Raw genomic sequence first — 13,428 nt, forward strand, 5'->3', positions numbered from 1 at the left:
AAACTTCGAGAGCGATAGGAACCTTCTACCATGTCTGAAAGTGGCACAATGTTCAATGAGCGAGATTGGAGATGCACTGCTGTACAACTCATGCTTTCTACCGATCCTCAGTATGTACTTTTTTCTGTCTTCTTCTTCTTCTTCTTCTTCTTCTTCTTCTTCTTCTTCTTCTTCTTTCTTGCCATGTTGTAGCTTGGAGAAAGAAAAGTCAGTTGGTAAAGATCTGCGCATTGTCTCTCAGCGGTTGTATTTTGAAATGCCGGAACGTGCGTTGGCTACGCAAGATTAACGTCAAAGGTGTGAGTTCCGTTATAGACGTGTTGATTTAATTTGAATAAAATAGAATACGCATCAGGTGCGTTTGAAAGTCAAATCACAACGCAATATTAAGAAAATAAACATATATATATATATATATATATATATATATATATATATATATATATATATATATATATATATATATATAACTACTTCATTTACTCACATAAAATTAATATACGAAAGTATAGATTTATGCGTAAACTTTAAGTATTTACTTCAAAAGTGCTCAATACGTAGGTAGAGCTAGTTAGTAATTTATAAAATATATATGGCGATTAAGCTACACTGAATATTCGGCGTTTCATCCACTCTAGGACTCCTCAGGCTTATGCGCGAATTCTGTGGTTGTTTATCGTTTTTATATGCTCCTCTTCTATTGAGATTTTAGTTAGCCAATCAGCTTTCTTGTATCCACCGCGCCCTTTCCTATCAGCCAATGTGCATGCATTTTATCGGACAAAGGATCTGTTTTAAAACTAGGTTAGTGTTTTTTTATTGTTAGTTTATATATAAATATATATATGTGTACATACATATATGCACATATATATACATGTATATATATACATACATCATGTGTGATCGTTTATGTATATTCATGTTTATTTAATTTATTTATTTGTTTATTTCCTATTTACTAACTATATATTATTATTATTATTATTATTATTATTATTATCATTATTATTATATGTATATTAACTTTATTTGACAATTTTAAAGTACACAACGATTTAATTTATTGATGAGTAAAATGTTTACATAGAAAGGGTGATTCGATATTTGCGGTATCGAAGTTGCACGTATACAAAAAATATTACGGAATTTAAAAAAAAACAGAGGATATTACACCCGTGCAAATATAAAAATAAGACTTCAAGAATGATTATTTAAGATCAGAAGGACCTGTGGAAATTCCACGGAATAAGAAAAATGTTTAATCAACAAATAAAGCCAATATTTTTCTGGATAGTGCAAAAATTAGCTATTTGGGGCAGAAAAAAAACAATAACATGTAACAGTAAATATGAGCTTATTATCACTTCCATGAAAATAATGTCTATTGTATTTTAAATATAGAACTGACCCAAATGTGATAAATTAATAAATACTCAGAAAGTAATATTGTGCTACATAGTTCAACATAAATAATAAAATCACATTGTAAGAAAACATTTTTAATTTACTTCTTCAGTCCAGCAACTCTTTTATTTTGCCCTGTTTCTTTCGAATGTTCCCACAATGTTTCGCTGACTTATTTCTTCTGTGAAAAACCATTGCACATTGAAATTACTAAGAGTTCTTTTCTCATACGATTACAACACTGATCATATATTAATATGATACTCAAAAGCGAGGCTACACCAAAGGGAGGTCACTGTCATATTATTGTCCAGGTTTATTAGATTGGGATTTTTATCAAAGCGTAACGTACAGAATAAGCAAGAAAGAAGCAAGCAGATTATTATTCAGGATGGAACGATAAATTTGTCACCCTAAAGAAAACAACACTACAGCTTTATTTAAAAACTTTTATTGAAATAAATCAATTCAAGTAACTTTATTATGTAGTAGAGCTGATATCTATTTAATGTAGCCGCCTTCAGTCTCAATAACAGCCCCGATACGGGTCCGGAACTGGGAGCACGCCTTTTCTACAAGTGCCTGGAGGAGCTCGGCGGATGGTGGCGATCAGGCTGACTTTACTATTGTAAGAGGTCATGTTGGTGATGTTCTCGACGTATGCTCAAACGAAGTAGTCCAGCGGGCACAGGCCAGTGGAGGAGGGAGGGGGCAAATGGAGAAGGGTACAAAGTCATAGCACTTCTTTTGAAGCAAAGTCTGGGTTTCTTTGGACTTGTAGGCCACATCTAGGGTTTGCTAGCGATCACCTGATTGCACCAGGGATCACTACACTCTTCAGCACATCCAATTACACTTTGGTGTTGACTTTTAAGCCGACTTCGAAGATGTGTGATAGTATGATTTGGCCCTCACTTGAAACCACACCAAAAACCATAACCGTGGCTGGAAACTTTGTTTTCATCGCCTTGGGCACATCCTTGTTATTTGTGGCAATCCACGTTCTGTTGTCATAACATGGATCGGTAGAGAGCATGAGCTGTATAGCGGCGCATCTCTGATCTCGCTCGTTGAACATTGTGTCACTTTCAGACATGATAGAACGCTCCTATCGCTTGGGATTTGTACACAACTGGATAACTAAAAGATGGTCAGCAACAAAAAAGAAAATCGGTTTTAATCAGATGGAAATGGAATCATGTTGTCTTTTCTTACCCGACAATTTTATCATTCAACCCTGTACATCAACTATATTTTTCAATCACCATGTCCATCTTCCTTACAGTTGATTTTTCAACTTATGATCATGCAAAAATATTTAATCTGGCGTACGTTTTTAGAAGGAAACTAATAGCGAATATAAGATATGGATGGATTTAGAATCAAAGGAATTTTCCATCTTGTGTTAAATCTGATGCAGAAAGTTAAATTCATATTAGATTTAAAAAATAAATAAAAATGACCCGTTGAGTCACCCATTCTGCTTGGTTTCAGTTAAAGGTGAGTTTGGAAAGAACTTCTTTTCTCACTTTTTCCCTTTCTCTCTTTCTGCCATCTGCTTCCTTCTCAATCATATTTTGACAAAAGATTAATGCATAGTTAACAATTCTTTCCTTGTCTCATCACTCAATAAATTCTATCTCCACCCTACCTCTCTCTCTCTCTCTCTCTCTCTCTCTCTCTCTCTCTCTCTCTCTTTCGACTAAGGATCTTTATTACGCCCCCCCCCGCCAATCACCAGAGATTAGACCATTCCTGCAATGATCCGGACCCTGTTGATTTTGCGGTGGGAGTAAAGTTCTATGCAGTTCTAGGAGGTCCACCCTCCCAGGCCTTGCTTTATCTCTTTGAGAAGGGGTAAGTTTATTGCTAATCGCCTGAGGCGCCCATACCAGGGAATGCCGATGAGCTGCCCAGGTGCGTTTTGCAGGTCAGAGTGCCACTCCTTGGGGCCGCTGACTTCTCAATCTCACTTTTCGACCCTGGTGTCACAGTTCTTGCAGTGGGAGCTCTCTCTCTCTCTCTCTCTCTCTCTCTCTTTCTCTTTCTCTCTCTCTCTCTCTCTCTCTCTCTCTCTCTCTATATATATATATATATATATATATATATATATATATATATATATATATATACTGTATTAAAAAAACCAAGACTTCAAAAAAGAATTGATAGCAATAAAAAGTGCATTTCATTGTAAGTTACAATTGTTTCAAGACTAATTGGACAATTTCAAGCATTATGGCGTTTGAAAATATTCACATAACCAGCCTTTCTTCAAACTTCTTGAATAAAAAACACTTTAACAATAGAACATTATTTAAAGACATTTCTCTTAAAGGAAATGAAGCATGCGAAAACATTTATCCTGGACGCATCCTTGCCAAGAGCTTATTCAAATATTAATATATCACCTAATTTTCGTATCATTATTTAAAAACCTGTCATAAAAAGTTACCACAAAAACCCGTAGCCATTTATTACTATTTAATAAAACTATTCGTTGAATTCTTAAATTAGATTTCTATATTTCACATAATTAATTTTTAAAAAATTTTTTAGAATTTTATTTTTGTATTTATAATATGGTCAGAACAATCTAGCTAAAACGTTATGGTTAAGTTAGTTCCGTATTCGCCCTATGCTGGTTTCAATGTTTACAAAATATCGGTTATCTTATTACTTAGATTTAAGACCAGTTTAGGTTAATATTTTATTAAATAGAGAAATAAAAGCTGACATTACCTTATATTTATTTAATCATCATACATCATTCGAGGATAGGGATCCCATTCTATTTTTTTATTATTTAATATTCTATTATTCTCTTTCGTTCTAATCTATTTTGACTGTCGATAATTGGGAAATCATAGTTACGAAGGGGATAATCCATCTCATTATTAATTTTCAAAAATTAGTTGAAAATTGTGGGAAACAAGGTTGTCGTAGGTACTTATAACAGTTAAAGGGAGACAACTAGGGCCGTTTGATGTTTCAAGTTTAGTAAATACTAAAAAGCGTCTATGATTTATTAATTAATTTAATTAAACAGATATAGAAAAGGCTATGATAGCTTATTAAACAAATTAAAAATTTAAAGTATATTTTTATCTTAAAGCTGATTATATACCCACGGGTTTAACCTACATTTGCCATTCATCCATAATCTACCGGGGTTACTCATGGCTCCAAAACCAAAATTACAATTCCTGTATTATGTTCTTGGACACCTAAATAAAATAATATATATCCTATTAATAATTATTCTGACAATAAAACCAGCCACTAGCTACAAGTGTGTTTCACTCCGATGAAAAGGGTGTTTACCCTTGAATTTTTGGATAAAAACATTTAGAACAAGAGTAAATCAACCAGCAGGGATTTTACAAGTTTTAGTTGTCAGAGAACCATATCAATTAATTACCAATCCACTAATTGCTAATTTAATTTTTTTATATAATTGCTAGTTTATTGTTAAGTTGTTTTATTGATCTGGAAACGGTACCACTTATTTCATCTTCAATACTACTACAACTAAATACTAAAAAAAGTGCTAGCGGTTATGGAACAATATTTCTAATCTTTGTTAAGTTTTATACTTTGTCTATATTTCTTATCCAGTTTAGAATAATAGAAACTATATTTGCTTACTAGATTTGGATCATTCCAATCTATTTAACTCTACATTAAAATTTGGCCTTGTACCCAAGGATCTTTATTGTTACAGAAAGTTTTTACCTCAGTTACATTTAAGACGTGATAACAAAAACCTATTCCTGTAAAGACATCCCTGTATAGCATCCAGCCTTTTATTTAATATTTCTTTAGAATTCACTATGTAGAAGGCTTCCAATAAACATAGATTGCACCTTTTTGATTTCCCAGGGCTATACTTCCTCTTCTATCCACTACTAACCATTTCTATTCAAAATCTTTGTTTCTCTTAAGTTCCCTGACCCAATCCCCTAATGCAGTTTTATTCCTCCTTTTATTTCTAATGTTGATTCTTGTACCCTCTCCCTGCTATCGGTAGTACCTTCTCTATTTGTTTCCATCTCTGGTTCCTATATCTTTCCTTAAAAACACAATCCGTGGCCCCAAGATAACTTAACTAACACTATAATAAGCTCCAACAATAGGAAAATCAGCAAAATAAGGAATAATAACGAATTAGCATCGAATGAAAGTGTCTTAGACAGAAAATGTAATTGCAGAATACCTGGCAATTGTCCGTTGGGCGGTAAATGCCTAATCTCAGAAATAGTGTATGAATGCGAGATTAAGACTGATAGTACTAGGAAGATATTCGATTTGGTTTTTAACTAGTAAAAATTATTGCTACAAGGTCAAAATTAAAACAATTGGAACTTGGCAAGCCTAAGTCAACTAAACGTGTTACTTCTACGCATACACAAATATACATTTATACTTTTAACAACGATATTTTAAAGCTTTTATATGCTTATGAACTTAGCTGAGATTCTATCAAATGATATTTTAGTTTTGATAATACCTAATGTCATATTTTATTTATCTATTTTTGAACTCATGAAATCACAACTACATATTGCGTACAACATAATCTATCCATCGAGAATTGACTTTATAATAATAAATACGAAATCTGCATGAATTAAAATATTATATGTAAGCGAGTAACTATCTTTAGTAATAGTTTCCCATCTAGAAAAAATCATTATAGCAATACAAACATATAAAATCAATATGATCACGCTACTTGCCAATACCTGGTGCATGTTTTCCAGTAATTTTCGTTCGATATTATTTATTCCCTAATATCCTAAATTATGCCCGGCCAAAATAACTTTTCTAACATAGTTATACTTTGACCAAATGAGAACTGGCTTAATTAGCTTCATAATACTTTACGTCTCCCATACATAAACAATAATTTTGCCCTTAACTCATCAGAAGAAGAAGTAACTATTAATCCGCCAAAATTACAAAATGGCAAAAGTTCATAATGGCAAGAGGTTAAAATGGCAAAAGTTCAAAATGGCAAAAGTTCAAAATGGCAAAAGTTCAAAATGGCAAAAGTTCATAATGGCAAAAGTTCAAAATGCGAAAGTTCAAAGTGGCAAAAGTTCAAAATGGCATAATGTAAGCTAAAAATAAGGTTATTTCAACTTCTCTCCCAATTTTAGGATTTTGTATTTATGCCCAAATGCATTTTATGTTTTTTTTTTTTTTTTTGTGGATTGCTCCCTTACTCTGTCACTATTAAACTCTGGGTAATTTGGGTGACTGCCCAAACCCAATAATTAATGGAGTGTCCCTTTAGACAGTTGATAACAAACAGCATGGCGTCAGTCAATAATCTGCCTCAAACACATTCTCTTAATTATTTATACACTGCTGATGAAAAATTTAAGACCACTTAAAAATCTTTAAAAAAAACAAAACTTTTTTTAAGGATAGATTTTAAACTCTTCTGACTTAAGATTACCAATACTACAATCTAAAAGGTTATGGAAACAAAACTCTACATTCAAAAGATTTATTTTTAAAATGTATACTTTTATTAAATTAGGCTTTTTACAAATGATCAAAATTATAAGACCAGATGCAAAAATTCTATTAAATTGTACAAAAAGTGTATGAAAAGTGTATGAAAACATTCAACAATCAAACTTAATAATGAGTTCTACCTTCACTGCTTTTGATGACTTCAAAAATTCTTTGGGGCATGTTAGAAATAAGGGTTTCTATTTAGGTGCGGGGGATCCTGCTACAGTTTCTGAAGATGGCTTCACAAAGTTCATTTTTTGTTGAATATTGTTTGCCATTTCGATAAACCTCTCTTGTCATCCATCCCCAAACATTTTCAATTGGACATGCAGGATGTCCCAAGAGATGAACACTATTTTCTTGTAGAACGCTCAATGTCCATCTTGCAGTGTGAATTGCAACGTTATCCTGTTGGAATAACCATCCATCCGCACACAAACGATGACCCTCCATCATCAAAGATGCTTTTTGTAGCATGCTAACATAACCAGCTACTGTCTGACGACCCTGCACTACCTGGAGCTCCATCGTCCCTCTGTAAGAAAAGGCAGTCCATACCATTACGAACCCTCCCCCACTATGACGTGTGGAAAAAATTTCAAGAGGTATGTTTTTGTCATGCTAATATCGCTGGAAGCCATCAGGACCATCTAAATGGAATTTTTTCTCATCAGAAAACAAGACTTTCTTCCACTTCTCAACAATTCCAATTTTGGTATTCATGACCAAATCTGAAACGGTCAACTTTGTGACGTGGAAGCAATCAAAGAATTTGTTTATGCTTTTTATTTACCATGCCTTTTTGTTTTAAATGTCATCAAGTGGTTATTGGACTGCAATCAGCATCTGTAACCGCCTTAATTTGACTAGAAGAAAGTCCTCTGTCATTCATAACAACCCGTCTGATTCTCCTACTCAATGCAGGAGAATTTTTTTTTGATGGGGGGGGGGGGGGGGCTACCAAAGGATTTTGCTTTTCCATAATTCTCAGTGTTCTTTAGAAAGTTGCAAATAACAGTTTTACTGCGATTTACCTTAGCTGCTATTGCCCGCTGTGACAAACCTTGGCCATCGAATCCAAGAATCTGAGAGCGCTAAACTTCGGTTAGTTTTCTTGCTTTAGGCATGGTCACACCTTTACACAGTGAGTACAAATCTCTGACTGAACTAAAAACATTAGAATTACCATAAATCTAACAATTTATACCCTTGGTCTAATAATTTTGATCATGTGTAAAAAGCCTAATTAAATAAAAATACAAATATTCAAATAAAATTTTTGGAATGTACCTTTTTGTTTCCATAACCTTTTATATTATAGTATTAGTAGCCTTAAGTCGGAAGAGTTTAAAATCTATCCCTAAAAAGGGTTTCTTTTTAAAAAAATTTTAAGTGGTCTTAAATTTTTGATCAGCAGTATATTATATTATTTATATTATTTATATTATTTAACTAGCAGGAATTTATATTATTTATATTATTTAACTAGCAGGAATTATATTATTTAACTAGCAGGAATTTATATTATTTATATTATTTAACTAGCAGGAATTTATATTATTTATATTATTTAACTAGCAGGAATTATATTATTTAACTAGCAGGAATTTATATTATTTATATTATTTAACTAGCAGGAATTTATATTATTTATATTATTTAACTAGCAGGAATTTATATTATTTATATTATTTAACTAGCAGGAATTTATATTATTCATATTATTTAACTAGCAGGAATTTATATTATTTAACTAGCAGGAATTTATATTATTTATATTATTTAACTAGCAGGAATTTATATTATTTATATTATTTAACTAGCAGGAATTTATATTATTTATATTATTTAACTAGCAGGAATTATATTATTTAACTAGCAGGAATTTTTATTATTTATATTATTTAACTAGCAGGAATTATATTATTTAACTAGCAGGAATTTATATTATTTATATTATTTAACTAGCAGGAATTATATTACTTAACTAGCAGGAATTTATATTATTTAACTAGCAGGAATTTATATTATTTAACTAGCAGGAATTTATATTATTCATATTATTTAACTAGCAGGAATTTATATTATTCATATTATTTAACTAGCAGGAATTTATATTATTTAACTAGCAGGAATTTATATTATTTATATTATTTAACTAGCAGGAATTTATATTATTTATATTATTTAACTAGCAGGAATTATATTATTTAACTAGCAGGAATTTATATTATTCATATTATTTAACTAGCAGGAATTTATATTATTCATATTATTTAACTAGCGGGAATTTATATTATTTAACTAGCAGGAATTTATATTATTTATATTATTTAACTAGCAGGAATTTATATTATTCATATTATTTAACTAGCAGGAATTTATATTATTTATATTATTTAACTAGCAGGAATTTATATTATTTATATTATTTAACTAGCAGGAATTATATTATTTATATTATTTAACTAGCAGGAATTATATTATTTAACTAGCAGGAATTTATATTATTTATATTATTTAACTAGCAGGAATTATATTATTTATATTATTTAACTAGCAGGAATTATATTATTTAACTAGCAGGAATTATATTATTTATATTATTTAACTAGCAGGAATTATATTATTTAACTAGCAGGAATTTATATTATTTATATTATTTAACTAGCAGGAATTATATTATTTAACTAGCAGGAATTTATATTATTTATATTATTTAACTAGCAGGAATTATATTATTTATATTATTTAACTAGCAGGAATTATATTATTTAACTAGCAGGAATTTATATTATTTATATTATTTAACTAGCAGGAATTATATTATTTAACTAGCAGGAATTTATATTATTTATATTATTTAACTAGCAGGAATTTATATTATTTATATTATTTAACTAGCAGGAATTTATATTATTTATATTATTTAACTAGCAGGAATTATATTATTTAACTAGCAGGAATTTATATTATTTATATTATTTAACTAGCAGGAATTATATTATTTAACTAGCAGGAATTTATATTATTTAACTAGCAGGAATTTATATTATTTAACTAGCAGGAATTTATATTATTCATATTGTTTAACTAGCAGGAATTTATATTATTCATATTATTTAACTAGCAGGAATTTATATTATTTAACTAGCAGGAATTTATATTATTTATATTATTTAACTAGCAGGAATTTATATTATTTATATTATTTAACTAGCAGGAATTATATTATTTAACTTGCAGGAATTTATATTATTCATATTATTTAACTAGCAGGAATTTATATTATTCATATTATTTAACTAGCAGGAATTTATATTATTTAACTAGCAGGAATTTATATTATTTATATTATTTAACTAGCAGGAATTTATATTATTCATATTATTTAACTAGCAGGAATTTATATTATTCATATTATTTAGCTAGCAGGAATTTATATTATTTATATTATTTAACTAGCAGGAATTTATATTATTTATATTATTTAACCAGCAGGGAGACCCAACGTTGCCCGGGATTGAATGATAATCAACGAATGTTTCACACTTCCATATTTTTATTGTAATCGAAATATGCGAAATCACCGATTTTCCAATTAAATCGGTTGATTGGCCACTCTAGTTGGCGACCCAATTGTGAAATTGTGCTTTACACAGAAACATTTATTTCGAACGCGCCCTTGTCATATCAAAGAACCTACTGTTGATTTTATATGTCGGGTTTTTCGTCTGATGTAGTAATAAAACTTCTCGAATGCACTTGTGGTGTTAGGCTGTGTAATGATGTTAACTTTGGTCAAAATCGCCGGTTCTTTCTTTCATCGGATTATTTCGATTACTGATGATCGATATTATCGAAGACATTCCCATACAAACCCTGTTTAAGAACGCTACCAGGCACATAAAGTATCTTCGTGTGAAATTTCATGAAAATTGGGCCAGCCGTTTTGGAATCCATGAGGAACGAACTCACATGTATATATAGATACAGAGACACAAGTTCATATATATATATATATATATATATATATATATATATATATATATATATATATATACAGAGTGTGAGAGAGAGAGAGGTTGATAATTTACTTTAAACGTTAGTATGTATATACTAATCGCAATAAATAAATAAATAAATTTCATAATTAAAAAGGTCTTTTATATTAAAAAAATATATAAAATTTGAAAAAGTCCAAGCTAAATGAATGTCTTTTTTTTTTTTTATATTCCAGGGCAAATTATAGTGTAATATGATAGTTTTCAAAGTTGTGAGTTGTTCAAAATGGAGTTTGTCCATGTTTTTTTTTTCTGATGAGTAACTGACTAAAAATGCAGCAAAGACATAATTTTGCCGATTTGTTGATCGCGAACGAAACAATATTATAATGATTTCCTTCTGAAAATCAATAAATTACAAGCTGAGAAAACTTGATCTTTGGAACTTTGAGAAATATTGCATTACACACACGCGCGCGCGCACACACACATACTATATATATACACACACACACACACACACACACACACACACACATATATATATATATATATATATATATATATATATATATATATATATATACAAACACACACACTGTACGGTTAATGAGAATTTGTTCAAAGCAATCGATCAAGATTTCAATCAATGTCTACACATGTTTAACCCGTTGACGTGAGCGTGTTCTGCTTTTCGGCGGACAGGCGTATTTTCGCCATTGCTTGGAATTTAGATTGATGGCTTTGAACGATTTCCGTTTAATCAACTCCCAGCTGCCATTTAAAAATGATTACACGAGTTGAATACAATAATTAAACACGCGAGTCCATCAACTAAAACAAAAGTAGCTTTGTAAAATACCTAGAGTCATACGCGTCCCAGGACGGGTAAAATTACTCTCCTCCCTCTGCCCTGGGAGAGTTTTGCACCGTTTTTTTTTTTCGCGCCTTTACGAAGATTAAAATCTAAACTTTATATCTCCGACCCTTATTCCAAATTTAATCAAAATCCATTATATTCATTGGGATTTTAGAAAATGACTAAAATTCAAGTCTTAAGCTTAAGAAGTTTTGAATGTGAGAGTATCGTGATCCGCAGTTGTAGCTTACTGTTATGGGGCCCATGACATGAATGCCGCGATTAGTGCAGGATGCCATTGGATGCGATGGGGGTCAAAGGTTAAGACTCATCAAACCCGGCGACACCACTCTCACGTATTGTGAATGCGTTGGTTACAGGTGCATCCGGTCGGAGACCCCGCACACACACACACACACACACACACACACACACACACACACACACACACACACTCCATTCCCAATATAAAAAGGGAGGAGCGCACACGTACGTTGGTAGTTTTGTTGAGAGTTAGTCTACAATCTTCAGTTCGAGAGTTGAGTAGAAAATGAACATTTTCGTGGAGCGACGAGAGGTAGCTATGAAGATGAATCAATTGAAAAATTCCCACCCTCCTTCTAAGGATAGGCAAAGAACATTCGACCGTGAAACAAATAAAGTCAATCATCTTTCCTTCCTTCCCCTCCACAAACGTAACATTAGTGTGTCTTATTTTTTTTTACACAGTGATCACCACTTATCAAGGCCCGGAAACCATTCAGGGATAAGGGTTATTGCAAGTACATTACGTTAGTGTGGAGATTTGATGAAGTGTTTACTTAAGGGGGCGGTTCATTAGGAATTTGTTAACGTTGGACTTGAAGACATCCAAGTTGTAGTCCGGTGGGAAGCAGGCAGACGGAACAGAGTTCCACAGGCGTGCAGTTCTAAGAAAGAAGCTTTGTTCATGGAATCCACGTCTTATGCGTAAGGATGTCTTTGAAGGCATCTTATTGTCAGTCTGAATGAAGTGGCAATATCCAATTGTATGTACGGCTGTTATACGAACACTGTGGATAGGTGGATGGCGTCATTAAGTCACTTTTGTAAGAAGGAATGAACAAACATCTTGCATATGAAAATGTGGAATTTAATTTTCTACAGAATGCCGAAAACTTATAAACTTGTGTCTTGAGTAGAGTTTGTGTAAGCACGAGACCCTGCGAAGGAATCTTATCGAACACTACTTGCTTCTTTCGTAGCACCCAAAACAAAGGAGAGAGGGAGAGAGAAAAGGATAGGGATAAAGAGAGGGAGAAAGAGAGGGAGGGAGAGTAAAATGTTCAGCAAAGAGAAGGGGAGAAAACAAAAACACATAAAAACAAGAGAGAGAGAGAGAGAGAGAGAGAAAAAAAGAAAGAGAGAGAGAGATAGAGATAGAGAGAGAGAGTAACACTTGATTTGAGCCTTACTCCCGTCAACCCAGCTGGTTGAAAACAACTGTTGACTCCGAGTGAGTAGCAGATTTATTGACGCCATGTTTTAATGCAATAAAATAAATATCACTACTTACTTGTCTCAAATCCGAGGAGTAAAGTTAGACACAAGCTTAATTTCAATGAGTATTGATCAAATTAATGCAAATCGGAC

At 31.7% G+C, this 13,428-nt stretch overlaps 1 long non-coding RNA gene across 1 annotated transcript in view; it reads left to right on the forward strand.

The window, feature by feature from the left end:
* LOC145260651 (uncharacterized) overlaps nucleotides 1-13,428 on the forward strand; it is a 183,428-nt gene continuing 170,000 nt past the window's right edge. Inside the window, exon 1 of the long non-coding RNA XR_013864345.1 lies at nucleotides 1-110. This is a non-coding gene — a long non-coding RNA (uncharacterized LOC145260651). The remainder of the gene's footprint in view (nucleotides 111-13,428) is intronic.

Source organism: Euprymna scolopes, chromosome 36, assembly GCF_053919585.1.
Source record: "Euprymna scolopes isolate OS-2025 chromosome 36, ASM5391958v1, whole genome shotgun sequence".
Lineage (NCBI taxonomy): Eukaryota > Metazoa > Mollusca > Cephalopoda > Sepiida > Sepiolidae > Euprymna > Euprymna scolopes.